Raw genomic sequence first — 18,567 nt, forward strand, 5'->3', positions numbered from 1 at the left:
ACTACAACTGGTACTACTGGTACTATAACTAATACTATAACTGGTACTACTGGTACTATAACTGGTACTACAACTGGTATTACTGGTACTATAACTGGTACTACTGGTAATATAACTAGTACTACAACTGGTACTACTGGTACTATAACTGGTACTACTGGTAATATAACTGGTACTACTGGTACTATAACTGGTACTATAACTGGTACTATAACTGGTACTACAACTGGTACTACTGGTACTATAACTAATACTATAACTGGTACTACTGGTACTATAACTGGTACTACAACTGGTATTACTGGTACTACAAGTGGTTCTACTGGTACTACAACTGGTACTATAACTGGTACTACTGGTACTACTGGTATTATAACTGGTACTGCTGGTACTACAAGTGGTTTTACTGGTACTACAACTGGTACTACTGGTACTACAACAGGTACTATAACTGGTACTACTGGTACTATAACTGGTACTATAACTGGTAGTACTGGTACTACAACTGGTACTATAACTGGTACTATAACTGGTAATACTGGTACTATAACTGGTACTATAACTGGTAGTACTGGTACTACAACTGGTACTACTGGTACTATAACTGGTACTACTGGTACTATAACTAGTACTACAACTGGTACTACTGGTACTATAACTGGTACTACTGGTACTACAACTAATACTATAACTGGTACTACAACTTTTACTATAACTAGTACTATAACTGGTACAATTGGTTCTACTGGTACTACAACTGGTACTACAACTGGTACTATAACTAGTACTATAACTAGTACTACAACTGGTACTATAACTGGTACTACTGGTACTACAACTGGTACTATAACTGGTACTACTGGTACTATAACTGGTACTATTGGTACTATAACTGGTACTACTGGTACTATAACTGGTACTACAACTGGTATTACTGGTACTATAACTGGTACTGGTACGCACACTGGTATAGTACTACTGGTACTATAACTGGAACTACAACTGGTACTACAACTGATACTATAACTAGTACTATAACTGGTACTACAACTGGTACTATAACTAGTACTACAACTGGTACTACAAGTGGTTCTACTGGTACTACAACTGGTACTATAACTGGTACCATAACTGGTACTACTGGTACTACTGGTACTATAACTGGTACTACAACTGGTACTACAACTGGTACTATTGGTAGTATAAATGGTACTACTGGTACTACAACTGGTACTTCAACTGGTACTACAAGTTGTATTATAACTGGTACTACTGGTACTACAACTGGTACTACTGGTACTATAACTGGTACTACAACTGGTACTATTGGTAGTATAAATGGTACTACTGGTACTACAACTGGTACTTCAACTGGTACTACAAGTTGTATTATAACTGGTACTACTGGTACTACAAGTGGTACTATAACTGGTACAACAACAGGTACTATAACTGGTACTATAACTCGTACTACAACAGGTACTATAACTGGTACTACAAATGGTACTATAACTGGTACTACAACAGGTACTATAACTGGTACTACAACTGGTACTACTGGTACTACAACTGGTACTATAACTGGTACTACAACTGGTACTGGTACGCACACTGGTATAGTACTACTGGTACTATAACTGGTACTACAACTGGTACTATTGGTAGTATAAATGGTACTACTGGTACTACAACTGGTACTTCAACTGGTACTACAAGTGGTATTATAACTGGTACTACAAGTGGTTCTACTGGTACTACAACTGGTACTATAACTGGTACTACTGGTAATATAACTGGTACTATAACTGGTACAACTGGTACTACAATTGGTACTATAACTGGTACTACAGGTACTATAACTGGTACTACTGGTACTACAACTGGTACTATAACTGGTACTACAGGTACTATAACTGGTACTATAACTGGTAGTACTGGTACTATAACTGGTACTACTGGTACTACAACTAATACTATAATTGGTACTACAACTGGTACTACTGGTACTATAACTGGTACTATAACTGGTAGCACTGGTACTACAACTGGTACTACTGGTACTATAACTGGTACTACTGGTACTATAACTGGTACTACTGGTACTATAACTAGTACTACAACTGGTACTACTGGTACTATAACTGGTACTACTGGTACTACAACTAATACTATAACTGGTACTACAACTGGTACTATAACTAGTACTACAAATGGTACTATAACTGGTACTACTGGTACTACAACTGGTACTACAACTGGTACTACAACTGGTATTACTGGTACTACAACTGGTACTGGTACGCACACTGGTATAGTACTACTGGTACTATAACTGCTATTATAACTGGTACTACAACTGGTACTATAACTGGTACTACAACAGGTACTATAACTGGTACTACAACTGGTATTATAACTGGTACTACTGGTACTACAAGTGGTTCTACTGGTACTACTGGTTTTTTGTTTTTTTTATGGAACTTCCTCAAAGATCAGTAACTCCATTTAAAGACTTTTTTTTTTTTTAAATAATGACACCCGAGTAAATGGCAAGGAAAGGGATTTTTCTTTTCTTTTTTTTTTCATTTTATCTTCTATGTCTGGATGTATACGTGTGGGTCTTGAGATAAGAAGGCTATTTAAAACGCTTCCCACACTTTTTCCCCTCCCTTATTTTTTTTTCCTTTTGAAGAACGTGAGACTCTAAAGTGCAACTGAGTAGCCTAAATTGTGTATGGGACTTGTGTGTGAGTGTATGAGTACCTGATTTTCTAAGGGGGATCATGGATTAGATTGTTGCTGTCGACTTTGTCTTATGTCTATCTATTTTTACTATGTTTTGGCATAGTTCAGTGCTGTTTGGTTAAGTAGACCTACAGGTAAGAGAAGGCCAGGAGGAAATATCTAAATCAATGCTTTAAATTAAATGTATATGAAACAAATTACAGTAAATAGCCTTCTGTATGGAAATTTGTTTTTTTTTTCTCTTTTTTTTACCTAATTTAATTTTTCATATATATTATATATATTTTGCTTTTCTTTGCAATACATACAATTTAAGAATTAAACATATGTTGGTATAAAAAGGGCTTTTGTTAGAGTAATGAGAACATAATTAAATTATTGATGTTATTTTTTAATATATATCGCAATTGTGAACATGTGGGGGGGGGTAACACTCATGAACTGAAGTCACAGCATGTGGGCAGTATCCTTAGGATGCCCAGTATTCCTGAGAATACACAAGGAATCATCGTTTCGGCAAACTAGTAGAGTTTGCCACTTATGGAAGCCGTTAGGGGATTTAGTTGTTTTTGTCTTATTATATTTGCACGTGGTGGTTGACTCAAATTGTAATAAAACTTATTGGAAAACTGTCAAAAAGAAACAGGAGTTTTAAGTTGGTGGTGCTAGGCATGGTACAGAAATTATCAGTTATTTATGAAACCCCTTAAAATAACTTCATATAATGTAAATGGTCTTAAAAACCCCATCAAACGCAAAAAGATATTGCATCAATTGAAAAAAGATGGAGGGGACATATCATTTTTACAGGAGACCCATCTAAACCAAACTGAACATGAAAAATTTGGAAAATTGACTTCAGCGCAAGTCTTCCATTCATCACATAAATCATCAAGGAGAGGTGTAGCAATCCTAATATGGCCCCAGTGTGTGTTTCATGCAGATAAAGTGATCTCTGATAAAGAAGGGAGATATGTGGTGGTGATTGGAAAGATTGATAATATAATAATCTCTTTGATAAATGTATATAACCCTCCAGAGGAAGGGCCAGATCTAGTAAAAAAAGTTGTAGATATAATTGTTTCTCAAAGCCAAGGAATAGCAATAGTTGCAGGAGATTTTAATCTATGACTACCCTCTCTGGAAATATAAAGAATGAATATACGGGCTTCCGGCTTAGCTTTACATGGGGTGAGACGTAATTAGCGGAGCTCCTGCAGAGTTAATTTTAATTCAGCATTTATTGGCACTTTTTGTATCACTCCCACGGCTTTGGTTTTAACTAACCTATTTTCAACGCGGTTACTTCGACGACTTACCACGGAAATGCCTCCAAAGTCCTTCAAAGCGGGGAATAACCCTCCAGCTAACCCGCGGCCTGCTGCTCATGCCGTCTCCTCGCCCCGCGGTGATTCCCCTCCTCCGGAGAGCACCTGCGCTGCGCAGGTTCCAGCTGCGGAGTTCAGCCGGCTTAAAACCGAACTTCTCTCCGCTCTTCGCAATGATGTTGCGGCTGTATTTAGGTCAGAGCTTCAGCAAGCACTGAACGAGAATTTAACGTCCATCAAGTCCGAGCTGCTTTCCCTTAAAGCTGATCTTTCTGGCAGTATTTCCTCCATGAAGGCGGACGTCGCGGGTCTCGCAGCCACGGTCGCTGGGATCGAGCTCTCGCTCTCAAGCTGCTCAGATGACATCGTTGCTCTCCAGAAAAAAGTTGATCACTTGTCGAAAGAATATGTGAGGCTGGAGGACAGATGCGAGGATTTGGAGTCAAGGTCCCGTCGGCAGAACCTGCGGATTATTGGCGTCCCGGAGGAGGATCCTGACTCTTCATCTGCAGCCGGTGTTTCCAGGCTATTGGCGGAAGCCTTCTCCCTCGACGCAGAGCCGGTGGTGGAGAGAGCCCACCGCACCCTCATGCCGAGACCGAAGACCGGGGAGCGGCCCCGCGCAATAGTGGCAAGGCTCCATTATTACACCGACTGCGCTGACATCCTGAGAAAGGCGAGAGAGCGGCAGCGGATAAAAGTCCGGGGTATGAGCATCTCCGTGTTCCCGGATCACACAGCCAAGACAGCGCGGGCGCGCGCTGCCTTTAATGACGTGCGCCGTCAGCTGCGGGAGATTGAGGGAGTCCGGTTTGGATTGCTGTACCCCGCCCGGCTGCGTGTAACCCATGATGGCCAGCAGCGTGACTTCACGTCGCCAGATGAAGCCCTGGCATTCATCAGGAAAATAAAAAAAGTGACTACCAGCTAATTTTCTGGGACGATTTATCCAGCTTGCTGTCCATGCGGGACTCTGGCCCGGGGTGAGTGACTGAGTCAATTCAGAAAATGGGACTTTATGTCGTAAATTATTATTATTATTTTTTTTTTTTTTTATTTATTTATTAATTTTTATTTATTTTTTTTCTCTTCTAACTATCAATGGGAACAACACCGTTTAAAATTGAAGGCCTAATCATTTCTCTGGTATGATGCCTTGATTAGAAAATATGCACACACCCCTGTCTTTGCTTAAATTGTGTGCATGTGTGTGCGTGTCTGTGTGGGTGTGCGAGTGCATATATGTATATATCATTGTTCTATAGGCCAAAGATCTCCTTAATTTTAATTAACGTTTGTTGTTACCCTGACTAGACAGCGATCGTCAGAATTGCTCAGATTGTTGGTTTCGTATGCCTCCATGCGGGACTCTGGCCCGGGGTGAGTGACTGAGTCAATTCAGAAAATGGGACTTTATGTCGTAAATTTTTTTTTTTTTATTTTATTTTTTTTTTTTAATTTTTTTAAAAAATTTTTAATTTTTTTTATTTATCAATTTTTTTTTTTTTTTTTTTTTTTTTTTTTTTTCTCTTCTAACTATCAATGGGAACAACACCGTTTAAAATTGAAGGCCTAATCATTTCTCTGGTATGATGCCTTGATTAGAAAATATGCACGCACCCCTGTCTTTGCTTAAATTGTGTGCATGTGTGTGCGTGTCTGTGTGGGTGTGCGAGTGCATATATGTATATATCATTGTTCTATAGGCCAAAGATCTCCTTAATTTTAATTAACGTTTGTTGTTACCCTGACTAGACAGCGATCGTCAGAATTGCTCAGATTGTTGGTTTCGTATGCCTCCATGCGGGACTCTGGCCCGGGGTGAGTGACTGAGTCAATTCAGAAAATGGGACTTTATGTCGTAAATTTTTTTTTTTTTATTTTTTTTTTTTTTTTTAATTTTTTTAAAAAATTTTTAATTTTTTTTATTTATCAATTTTTTTTTTTTTTTTTTTTTTTTTTTTTTTTCTCTTCTAACTATCAATGGGAACAACACCGTTTAAAATTGAAGGCCTAATCATTTCTCTGGTATGATGCCTTGATTAGAAAATATGCACGCACCCCTGTCTTTGCTTAAATTGTGTGCATGTGTGTGCGTGTCTGTGTGGGGGTGCGAGTACATATATGTATATATCATTGTTCTATAGGCCAAAGTTCTCCTTAATTTTTAATTAACGTTTGTTGTTACCCTGACAAGACAGCGTTCGTCAGAATGGCTCAGATTGTTGGTTTCATATGCCTCATATTTTATTTTTATTTTTTAAGGTTTTAACTCTGCAGGAGCTAATTTTGTTTTCGTTTTTGTATCTAGCTTTACAGTCGAAAGCATCTCCTTTCGAGAATGGCTTCCTTTGAAGCCAGCACGGCTGTTTCCATCGTTTGGGGATGGGATCATCTAATGTGCGTTGGGTGGGTGGGCGGGGGTTATGGGATGTTGGCTTTTTGTCTCTGTAGGTATGTATATACTCCTGAGTTTTGTTTGTTTTGGTTTTCCCTTTTACCTTTTTTCCTTATATCTCCTCTGGTGGTGGGTGAGTCGGTCTTATTTTCTCTCAGAGAATGCCTATGAGCGATCGTAATCTGCGCAAGCCTGATACTGGATCAAACATTACATTCACTAGCTGGAATGTTAAAGGTGTGAATAATCCAATTAAGCGATCAAAGATTTTTTCACATTTGAAACGCTTAGACACTGACATAGCTTTCCTTCAGGAAACTCATTTGCGAAATAAAGATCATTTCAGACTCAAACGAGCTTGGGTGGGTGATATTTTTCATTCAAATTTTGATTCTAGGTCTAGAGGAGTAGCAATTTTGATCAACAAAAGAGTCAATTTCTCCGTCTCCAGGACAATATCCGATAAGAATGGTAGATATCTTATTGTAGCGGGCACTCTATACTGTAACCCTGTATTGTTGGTGAATATATATGCCCCTAATTTTGATGACCCCAATTTTACGGATAGGCTGTTTGGCAACCTCCCTTTCTTAAATACGCATATTACAATACTGGGCGGTGATCTGAATTGTGTTATTAATCCTTCTTTGGACCGTTCGAATCCTCGTACTTTGACTCAATCCTCTATGTCAAAATCTATTACCGATTTTACAGTCAAGAACGGGCTTGTTGATCCGTGGAGGTTCTCACATCCTGGAGAAAAGGAATTCTCTTTTTTTTCTCAAGTACATCAGTCATATTCACGTATTGACTATTTTTTTGTTGATGGCTCTCTTCTCCCCAAAGTTACTTCTGTCGTATACCACCCAATTGTTATTTCGGATCACGCCCCTCTAACTTTGAATATAACATGGTCTGAGCGCCCCCGTTTTTCTTCTCCCTGGAGGTTTAATCCATTGCTTTTATCCGACGATGCATTTAATGTTTCTATATCTGCTTCAATAGATGATTTCATTGCATTAAACAAAACAGACTCTACCAGTTTTTCGCTAGAATGGGAATCACTCAAAGCATATTTGCGAGGACAGATTATCTCTTATTCAGCATACGCCAGTAAAATCCGCAGGGCTAAATTACAGGAGCTCACATCTAAAATTCAGGACACAGACAGACTAAACTCAGTTAACCCAAGTCCGAGTTTACTGAAACAACGGCTTGATTTGCAGTCAAAATTCGATCTTATAGCGACAGCCGATTCTGAACGGCTCCTATTACGCGCTCATGCCAACTATTATGAACACGGCGATAAACCAAGCAGGTTATTGGCTCACCAATTAAAAAGGCAAGCAACATCGAGACTGATTCCCAGCATTAGAGATTCTAATGGCACACTTACCACTGATCCAATCGCCATCAACACAATTTTTAAGTCATACTACTCCTCTCTCTATGAGTCAGAATCTCCACTTGACACAGCAGAAATGACCTCCTTTCTTGATAATATCACTGTCCCTACTATTAATTTGGATGTGGCTAATGGCCTCGATGCTCCTTTCAGCTTGCAAGAAATTGCTGCCGCCATTGAAGCTACGCAAAGCAACAAGGCCCCTGGTCCCAATGGGTTCGGAGCTGAGTTTTTCAAAAAATTCAAAGACAAATTAGCCCCCCTTTTACTTTCAATGTACAATGAGTCCCTTGATCATGGCTCATTGCCTCCCTCTTTAATGCAGGCGTCCATTGCCCTCCTTTTGAAGAAGGACAAGGACCCTGAATCATGCACTTCTTACAGGCCCTTGTCTTTACTGAATGTGGATGTCAAAATTTTAGCCAAAGCACTAGCAATTCGTCTTGATAAGATCCTTCCTAGCATCATATCTGAGGAGCAGAATGGTTTCATCAAGGGACGCCAGCTCTTTTATAATGTTCGTACACTTCTTAATGTGATTCTCTCTAAAGATTCTTCTCCACTCCCTGAAGTTGTTATCGCAATTGATGCTGAAAAAGCGTTTGATCGTGTCGAATTTAACTATCTTTTTGCAACACTTCATAAATTCGGATTTGGACACAGGTTTATATCGTGGATTAGACTTCTTTACACTTCCCCTCAGGCCAGCATTCACACCAATGACAACTACTCCACTTATTTTACATTATCACGTGGCACGAGACAGGGCTGCCCTCTCTCCCCTTTGCTATTCGCTCTATCCGTCGAACCACTTTCAATTGCTCTAAGAACTCTTCCTCTATTTCGCGGAGTCTCTAGGTCCAATGTGGAACTCAAATTGTCACTTTATGCAGACGACCTCCTTTTATATGTATCTGACCCTTTAACCAGCATTGCACCAATATTATCTCTGTTGAAGAATTATGGATCCTTCTCCGGCTATAAGGTCAATCTTAACAAGTGTGAATGCTTCCCCATAAACTCCTCTGCTTTACAACTCAAACAATCTGATATCCCCTTTAAACTCAGCCCGTCGGGCTTTAGATACTTAGGGATTAATGTGACCCGCACTCTGCCCTCTCTTTTCACCGCTAATTTTTCCTCACTGGTAACTCAAGTGAAGGCGGACTTACAGAGGTGGAACTCCCTACCACTGTCGCTGATAGGAAGAATTAACACAGTGAAAATGACTGTATTGCCTAAATTTCTTTTTTTGTTCCAATGCACTCCTTTATTTCTACCAAAATCTTTTTTTAAATCACTTGACCAAATTGTTTCCAACTTTTTATGGGCCGGTAAGACACCCAGAGTGAGGTATTCGCTTCTCCAAAAATTTAAATTTAATGGGGGTCTAGCACTACCAAACTTTATGCTTTACTATTGGTCAGCGCATATTCACAAACTTATTTATTGGCTTCAGTCTCCTGAGTTATTATGGTGCAGATTGGAGGCTCAGTCACTCTCTTCATCCTCTGTAACGGCCCTACTCTCCTCCTCTTTACCATTGAATCCCTCTAAGTTTACAAATAGCCCTGTGGTGCTTTCCTCCCTTAAGATTTGGTCACAGTTTAGGCGCCACTTTAAATTTGCTTCTCCATCCATCTATACACCTGTTACTAAGAATCATCTGTTCCCTCCATCACTAATAGACACCACTTTTATGATTTGGTACAACCGGGGCATTAAGCACTTCAGGGATCTATATAAGGATGGTATCTTTTCCTCATTCTCAGATCTGAGGTCAAAGTTCAATTTGCCTGCCTCCCATTTGTTTCGCTACTTCCAGCTTCGACACTGCGCCTCTGCTTTGTTTCCATGCTTCCCTTCCCTTCCTGCGAACCAACCGTGGGATGATCTTCTAACTATGAAACTCAGTCAAAAGTCTCTGATATCTAAGATATATGCACTGTGTATGACATTTGATGATCATTCTGTAGATAAAGCTCGGGAGGGTTGGGGACGAGAGTTGGGCCTTGACTTCACAGGGGAGCTGTGGGATAAAGCTATCCGTAGCATACGATCTAGCACGCCTTGCGCTAGACTAGAACTTATTCAATTTAAGGTGCTGCATAGAGCCCACCTATCAAAATCCCGATTATCGGAAATATATCCGAATGTTGCAGACCTATGCGACAGATGCCAGGGTTCTCCCTGCAATTTAAGTCATATGTTTTTCTCCTGTCCTAGGTTACAGAAATTTTGGAGTGATTATTCTGTGATCATGTCTAAAGTTCTGGGTAAAAAAGTTGTTATGGCCCCTCTCTTAGCAATATTCGGACTCTCTGTTGACTCCTCACATATCAGCCACACACAGTCAGAAGTATTGGCTTTCACATCCCTTTTAGCAAGACGCCGTATCTTACTTTTATGGAAATCCCCCAGGTCCCCGTCTATTTCTATTTGGCTTAGTGATGTTATGTTTTTTCTTAAATTGGAGAAGGTGAGATACTCTGTAAAAGGCAACTCAGCTAAATTCATTCACAAATGGCAATCGTTCATAGACCACTTTACCGCGTTGAAGACTCTACCCACCGACTGACCCCCCCCCCTCCCTTAATTTTCTTTTCATCTCCTTAATTTGTTTTTTTTTATGTTTTATTTATTTCCAGTTTCATTTCTTGCTCATCTGTTTATTTAATTTTTAACGCTACAGAGACTCTGTTCCTTTGTTAGGTTTTGTGTGTTTAAAAAAAAAAAAAAAAAAGGAGACAATGTATAATGCGTCTGTTTGCCTACACGTTTCCATGTTTTAAGTGTATGTTGTTTCTTGTAAAAAGATCAATAAAAAAAAAAAAAAAAAAGAATGAATATACACAATCTCGAACTGATGCAACGCTGTCCTCAATCATCTGAAAACCCAGAGTTAGAGAACACCCAAAGGGATTTGAGTACCCAGGAATCTGCAAGTGGCTCAAAACAACAAGCTAAAAACAAGCAGATGAACAACATGACTGGACAATTAGACGACATGAGGAACAAGCTGTGGAAGAAGAACTTGTTGCTTACACAAGAAAAAGAGAAGAGGATTGCTGCAGAAGATAACTGTGAATGGTACTGGAAAAAGCTGTCAGAGGTGGAACTGACTTTAGAGGATGAATCCCGGCACAGAGTAGCTTTTGAAAACGAGGTTCGCCAATGCAAATACACAATTGAGCATTTGCAGGCTTCCAAAGCACTTGAACAAGAGGCTGAGTCCAGACAAGCAGACACTCACAAGCTGGCCCTTGCTGAGCTGGAAAACCTAAAAACACAGCTCAAAGAAAAGGCCAGTGCTAATCTTGAATTGGTCAATAAACTTAAAGCACAGGGAGAGATGACAGAAGGTCTTGAGTGGAAGGTGGCAGAGCTCGGTGTGAAGCTCAAGTCTGCCTTGGTGAGTGAAAAAATCAAGCCTGATGGAAGTACACATGCACCTGAGTCTTCTGCAAAAGACAAAGTTCAAAAACAGAGAAGTGCTTCAAAGACAACACTTTCCACTCAAACTGAGGATTTTGCAACTGAAAAGATTTCTGCACCAAGGCAAGAATCTAACCTGCAACTCGATGTCCTTGATGAGTTTCCTGACCCAGAGGAGCACGTTCAAGTCACGTACAGAGATTTATATCTTGAAAAACCACAAGCTTTACTGTCAGAAGGCTCTGAGGAACAATCAACACAGATCAAGCATGAAAAGAAAAAGAAGAAGAGAACATCAGAACTCACAGCGAACCTTAATTGTCGGGGTTATGGAAGAACGCCCTCGACTGCAGGAGAGTAATGCAAAAGAAGACTTGATTACTCCAGTTGAGTCCGCTGCAATCGTGTCAGTGTCAGAGCCAGAAGTGATCTCTGAACTGGTGGAGATCAACAAAACAGAGTCAGGCTCCAAAGTAAAAAAGGTCTTTGAGAAACAACTAGAAAAGAGCAAACATCAGGAGAAGATATCAGAACACTCGGAGAATATCAACCAATGTGAAGTCCTGGAAGAAGTTACTCAATCCGAGGAAGTAATTTCCAGAAAACTCAAAAGAAAACTAAAAAAACAAAATAGAAAGAAACATTAGTCTCACCACCAAATGGGATTTCTGAGCCAGTAAAGATCAACAAAACAGAATCATTATCCAAACAACAACAAAACAAGAATACTGACAATTCAATCTCAGATCATAACCAATGTGAGGATGTTAAAGAATATGATCAACTTCAGGAGATCATCAAAAAGGACCTCATTATTCCAGATGAGGGGGCTCCACAACTGGAGAGATGTCATCACTTCAAGTAACTCCGTAATATTGCAAAAGATTAGGAAAATCCTCTCGCAGAGTGATGCAGAAAAACTAGTTCATGCGTTTGTATCTTCTAGACTAGATTACTGTAATGTGTTGTTAGCAGGATGTCCAAGTAATTTGCTGAATAGGCTCCAGCTGATCCAGAATGCAGCAGCACGAGTACTGACAGGAATCGGCAGGAGAGACCACGTCTCTCCAGTGTTAGCGTCGCTCCATTGGCTACCTGTAAAATTCAGAATCCAATTTAAAATTTTATTACTTGCGTATAAAGCCCAAAACGGCTTAGCTCTGCATTATTTGCAAGACCTGATAGTGCCTTATGTTCCTGGCAGAGCTCTCCGCTCTCAGAGTGCAGGTTTACTCGTAGTTCATAGAGTATCTAAATGTAGATTTGGAGGGTGGGCGTTCTGCTATCAGGCACCATTACTATGGAACCAACTTCCAATCTGGGTTAAGGAGGCTGACACCACCTCCACCTTTAAAACTAAACTTAAAACCTTTCTGTTTAGTAAAGCCTATAGTTAGTGTTTAGTAAACCTCTAGCTGGTGTTGGTAAATCTCTAGGTAGTGTAAACTCTAGTGTGTTAGAGTCAGTAGTCATAGTTGCAGCTATAGAACAAGACTTTAATAGTTAGTCTCAAATATAGCTTCGTGTTAGATATGCTGCTATAGGCCTATGCTGCAGGGGGGCACCAACATGATCCACTGGGCGGTGCCTCTCACCCTTCTTCTCCTCTCCTCTCCTCTCCTCTCCCCTCCTCTTCCCCTCCTCTCTTCTCCTTCTCCATTTTTACTATAAGTATCTCATAGCTATCATTTTTGTCCATCGTTCCTGTAGTTTCTTGTGCTGGCTCCCTTTTCCTCTTTTGTGCATGTTTGCAGGCCGGAGCTTCAGGAGCTGCGTGCTGGCCTGTGGCCCCCATAAATCCCCCCCCCCCCGACCCAATCATCCCGCTGCTGCTTCCACCTGCATGCGTGGATGTCTTTTTTTCTCCCACTAGGGGAGTTTTTACCTGCCATTGTTTATGTAATAATTGCTTGGGGGTTTATGTTCTGGGTCTCTGGAAAGCGCCTAGAGACAACTTTTGTTGTATTTGATGCTATACAAGTAAAATTGAATTGAATAAAACAAGAACACTGACAATTCAATCTCAGATCATAACGAATGTGAGGACGTGGAAGAATATAATCAACTTCAGGAGATCATCAAAAAGGACCTCATTATTCCAGATGAGGGGGCTCTACAACTGGAGATCCCAAACGTAGAAGATGTCATCACTTCAAGTGACAACTTCAAAACAGAAAAGAAGCCATCTTTATAGAGACTGTTGAAAACATTCCTCACTCCAGCAAGTAGACGCCGATACAGGATCAGAACTATACTATATTTGTAATCTGTGTTTTTTTTGTATGCACTGAAATGATTTAATGTCTTAATTAAACACTTGCCATTCAACATGAAATAAATTAACTTTCTTCCATCTATTTTCAGTCCAACTTGGTGACTATGTGTTTATGTTCATGAGGAAATACCAATGTTGTATTTTAATAAATTGCTGAGATATTTTTTTATGTTCAAAGTAGTGCAAAGTAGTGCATAATAATAATTAAAATCTATATACTTTGTATTCTTTCACATGTTTTATCTCTACTTTTAATACTGTTGATTGATGGGACCAGTTAAAGTCCTGGAAATTTGAACTAACATTGTAAATAATTCTTCAATCCCATGATGTACACAGTATCTGGTTCAATGTTAAAACTGGAACTCAAGACGAGGAACAGTGTGGTTGTGCATATCTAAAAGAGGAGTTATTCATATTACATTTTCGTAGATACAGGACTGTCTCAGAAAATTAGAATATTGTGATAAAGTCCTTTATTTTCTGTAATGCAAAAATGTCATACATTCTGGATTCATTAAAAATCAACTGAAATATTGCAAGCCTTTTATTATTTTAATATTGCTGATCATGGCTTACAGCTTAAGAAAACTCAAATGTCCTATCTCTAAAAATTAGAATATTCTGGGAATCTTAATCTTAAACTGTAAGCCACAATCAGCAATATTAAAATAATAAAAGACTTGCAATATTTCAGTTGATTTGTAATGAATCCAGAATGTATGACATTTTTTGTTTTGTAATTGCATTACAGAAAATAAAGAACTTTATTACAATATTCTAATTTTCTGAGACAGTCCTGTATTTAGAATGTTCATTATGTTCTTCAGTGAATAAGACACAGGTTTATGGCATTTACATTTACAAGTCATGTATGTTGTTTGGTTTGGTGTTTTTGGAAATCAGGCTGTTTTTAATGTGATCTTCCACTGTTACATTATGTGAATGTGATTTAGTTAATTGATACAAATTACAATTCTAGGACAAACTTTCATTCAATTTGAATCACATTTGCAGGAACGACTTTGAAAATAACACTGTTTTCTTGTTATACACAAAGCTCTCCCCTGCAAAGATGTTTGGTTTTGGTACCTTTTTTTTTTTTTAATTAAAATACATTGAAGATCATGTTGCGGTTTGGATAAACTAAAGATTAGCAGCTCTTTTACAGGTGCGAGGAATAGTTTTAAAACAAGGCCAGTTTTGATCGTGTAAAGGTTAATGCACACCCCCAGAATAAAGATTAACCTTGAGTTTAGTCAGTCACTTATGAGGCCATCTTCAAGTCACTAAATTAGTTAATTATTAACCTGGTGCAAATGTCTTCAAAGTTGGGGACATATTTCCTCCTTGGGAAACATCTTATACACACTTTAGACAAAACCAGGTCTAAGTTCAAATACTACAATATATAATGGAATTATCCTTGAAACAATAACACAGGGTCCATATAAAGCTACACAAATGCTAGTCATAAAAGTGACTAAGCTGTGATCATCATTTAACCTTTGAAACCTAAACATGTTATGTAAACTTGGATGTTAGTATGATGCTCAGATTAAGCATTGAACTGCACAGTTGCAGCAGGATACTGCTCATCCTGCCCAAAGGACCATAGGAACAAATGAAGAGGTGTGAAAGAACACACACATACATTGAAAAAAGGAAGAAAAAAATAAATTCAGTTGCTTTTATTGTTGTAATTATGAGTGCCGGATAATTTAAGCTGTACATTAAAAAAAAAAAAAGTCTTATATTTCTTGTGTTTTCCATTCAGCAGTATAAGATATAATATACTGTGCTGTATCACTAAGAAAAATTGATATGTTACCGAGAAAAGGCATGGAATCTAATTCCAGAAAAATGTCAACTGATGGAGCTGTAAAAGATGTGCATCCAGTGTTTTACTGGACAAACATTATGATTGGCCCTGGTGTGTCTTTATGCGTGAATGGAACATTAACTCTCACGATTCTGCTAGTTCAGAGCCTTAAAAAGCCAGCATTAACATCATATTCTGCAGTTTTATGTCAAATAAAAGGCAAATTCTATAATTATACAACTTCCTTGAGTTGTCCGATAAAGAAAATCCTTGTTTTTACTTAACAGACTTCTTAATGTAGTCAACTTTTTTACCACTCATCCGGGAATTGCAAAACAATTGGCCTCTAGTCACAGATATGTGAAATGTTCCCTACTTTTTTTGAGTAAAATTGACTAGAAGCAGTTTAATTAACCGTCATTTATAAACAATAACCAGCTCCAGAAATTCAAAGACACATATATAAAAGTTTATGAAACAACAGGGCTGAGCGTTTTTGTGGCAGAGTGCCACAAAGCTTAGTGCACTGGAGTTGTATTCCAAGATCACTTGACTTCTGCTTGGTGCCAGTTTAGGAGTTCTCATTTTCAGCCACTCTTTAGGTTTAAGCATTAAAATTACTTTAAGTTTGGGAATCAAATCTACAAGGTTCTGTGACACACTGTATGTGCCACATTACAAACTGCCTTGAGGTTGACAGTCTGTTTATGCATTCACAGGAGATTTTGCACGCATTTGCTCCAATTATGAGGTAATAACGGATTACTTGTATATTGCACTCTTCTGGACACTCAAAGTGCTCACACAATGATTCCATTATTCATTCCCTCCTCATTCATACGTAGTGGTGCTAAACTACATGTGTAACCAGAGGTGTCAAGTAAAGTACAAATACTTCGTTACCTTACTTAAGTAGAAGTTTTGGTTATCTATACTTCACTGGAGTAATTATTTTTCAGACGACTTTTTACTTTTACTCCTTACATTTTCACGCAATTATCTGTGTTTCATTTCGACCTTTAAAAAAAACTATCCAGTTAAATTGCTCCATTCAAGAGTGAATTTGGTTGTGGTTGTTTCAGATGTTCTTGTCCAGTTTTGTTCTTACATCCGTTCCCTCAGATTCCTGCAACTAAACTTGGATGTACATTCCAATAAACATTAGGATAAATGATAACATGCCTCTGAAGTTTGCCTTTTTGCACCATTGCAATACTAGTCATATCTTCTGCTCTCTGAAACACATGTTAATGCTCAATAGTACACATATATGGTTCTTTAATATATTTGCATTATACTAAGATGCATTCATTTTCAATGGCTTTTGTCCTTAATGGCTTTTTTCCCCCTTACATTACTTTTACTTTTATACTTTAAGTAGTTTTGAAACCAGTACTTTTATAATTTTACTTGAATAAAAAACTTGAGTTGATACTTCAACTTCTACAGGAGTATTTTTAAACTCTAGTATCTATACTTCTACCTGAGTAATGAATGTGAATACTTTTGACACCTCTGGTTTATGGATTCACAAGAGATTTTGCACGCATTTGCTCAAATTATGAGGTAATAACAGATTACTTTTATATTGCACTCTTCTGGACACTCAAATTGCTCACACAATGGTTCCATTATTCATTCCCTCCTCATTCATACGTGGTGGTGGTAAACTACATGTGTAACCTCAGCTGCCCTGGGGCAGAATGACGGAAATATGGCAGCCAATCCGCGCCTAACGGCCTCTCCGACCACCGTAACATTCAGACACCAGCAACGCCCTCACCGGAGCCAAGGAGGGTGAAGGTGACAAGGGACAGATTACTTTTCAATACTTATTTTACAGAAATAATCCATGCACTGTTTAGTAGTTGAAATTTCATATGTTCTGAATAAAATGTTTGTGACATGTCGGACGTAACATCACTGAGATACTGTACAACAGTTTACTTTTCATCATACTTGTACAGCTATGTTCTGGTTTTCAATTGCACAGGATGCAAATCTTTTGAATTTGGCATTAAAGCTTTGTGCTGCTTTCTCCAGAGGAATGAATGCTGTGTGCGATGAAATTCAATTCAATTGAATTCAATTTTATTTATATAGCATCTAAAGTGACTAACACACTAGAGTTTACACTACCTAGAGATTTACCAACACCAGCTAGAGGTTTACTAAACACTAACTATAGGCTTTACTAAACAGAAATGTTTTAAGTTTGGTTTTAAAGGTGGAGGTGGTGTCAGCCTCCTTAACCCAGATTGGAAGTTGGTTCCATAGTAACGGTGCCTGATAGCAGAACGCCCGCCCTCCAAATCTACATTTAGATACTCTAGGAACTACGAGTAAACCTCCACTCTGAGAGCGGAGAGCTCTGCCAGGAACATAAGGCACTATCAGGTCTTGCAAATAATGCGGAGGTAAGCCGTTTTGGGTTTTATACGCAAGTAATAAAATTTTAAATTGGATTCTGAATTTTACAGGTAGCCAATGGAGCGACGCTAACACTGGAGAGAAGTGGTCTCTCCTGCTGATTCCAGTCAGTACTCGCGCTGGTGCATTTTGGATCAGCTGGAGCCTATTCAGCAAATTACTTGGACATCCTGCTAACACATTACAGTAATCCAGTCTAGAAGATACAAACGCATGAAATAGTTTTTCTGCATCACTCTGCGAGAGGATTTTCCTAATCTTTGCAATATTACGGAGATGGAAAAATGCTATTTTACAAACCTGCTTAACATGGTTTAAATGACAAATCCTGATTGAAAACACCATGGTTTCTCACAGTTGCACTGGAGAATTCAGCGGCAGGACAGTTGGGGAAGTTGGATAATTCTCCTCTGATCTAGATCTGGGATGTCACAGAATCCTGCAAATCTCAATGTTTCACTGAATGACATATTTTCAGACTCAGGCAGCCTAAACTTAGTTGATGGGATTGTGTTATGTCAAATTTTGATTTGGTAGTCTTAACACCAAATTATTTTCTCTCAATCACATAAAAAGAAATGTTACATGACATCAATTTATACCAAGGCAAACATGCTAAACAAATCATTCTAGTGCTATTCACCACTCCATAGCATTTGAAGATGGAAATATGATATATGAAGGTTGTACCTAATGCAAATACTGGCGTAATGGCTCACTTACGGAACA

This window comes from Cololabis saira, chromosome 16, assembly GCF_033807715.1.
Source record: "Cololabis saira isolate AMF1-May2022 chromosome 16, fColSai1.1, whole genome shotgun sequence".
Classification (NCBI taxonomy): Eukaryota; Metazoa; Chordata; class Actinopteri; order Beloniformes; family Belonidae; genus Cololabis; species Cololabis saira.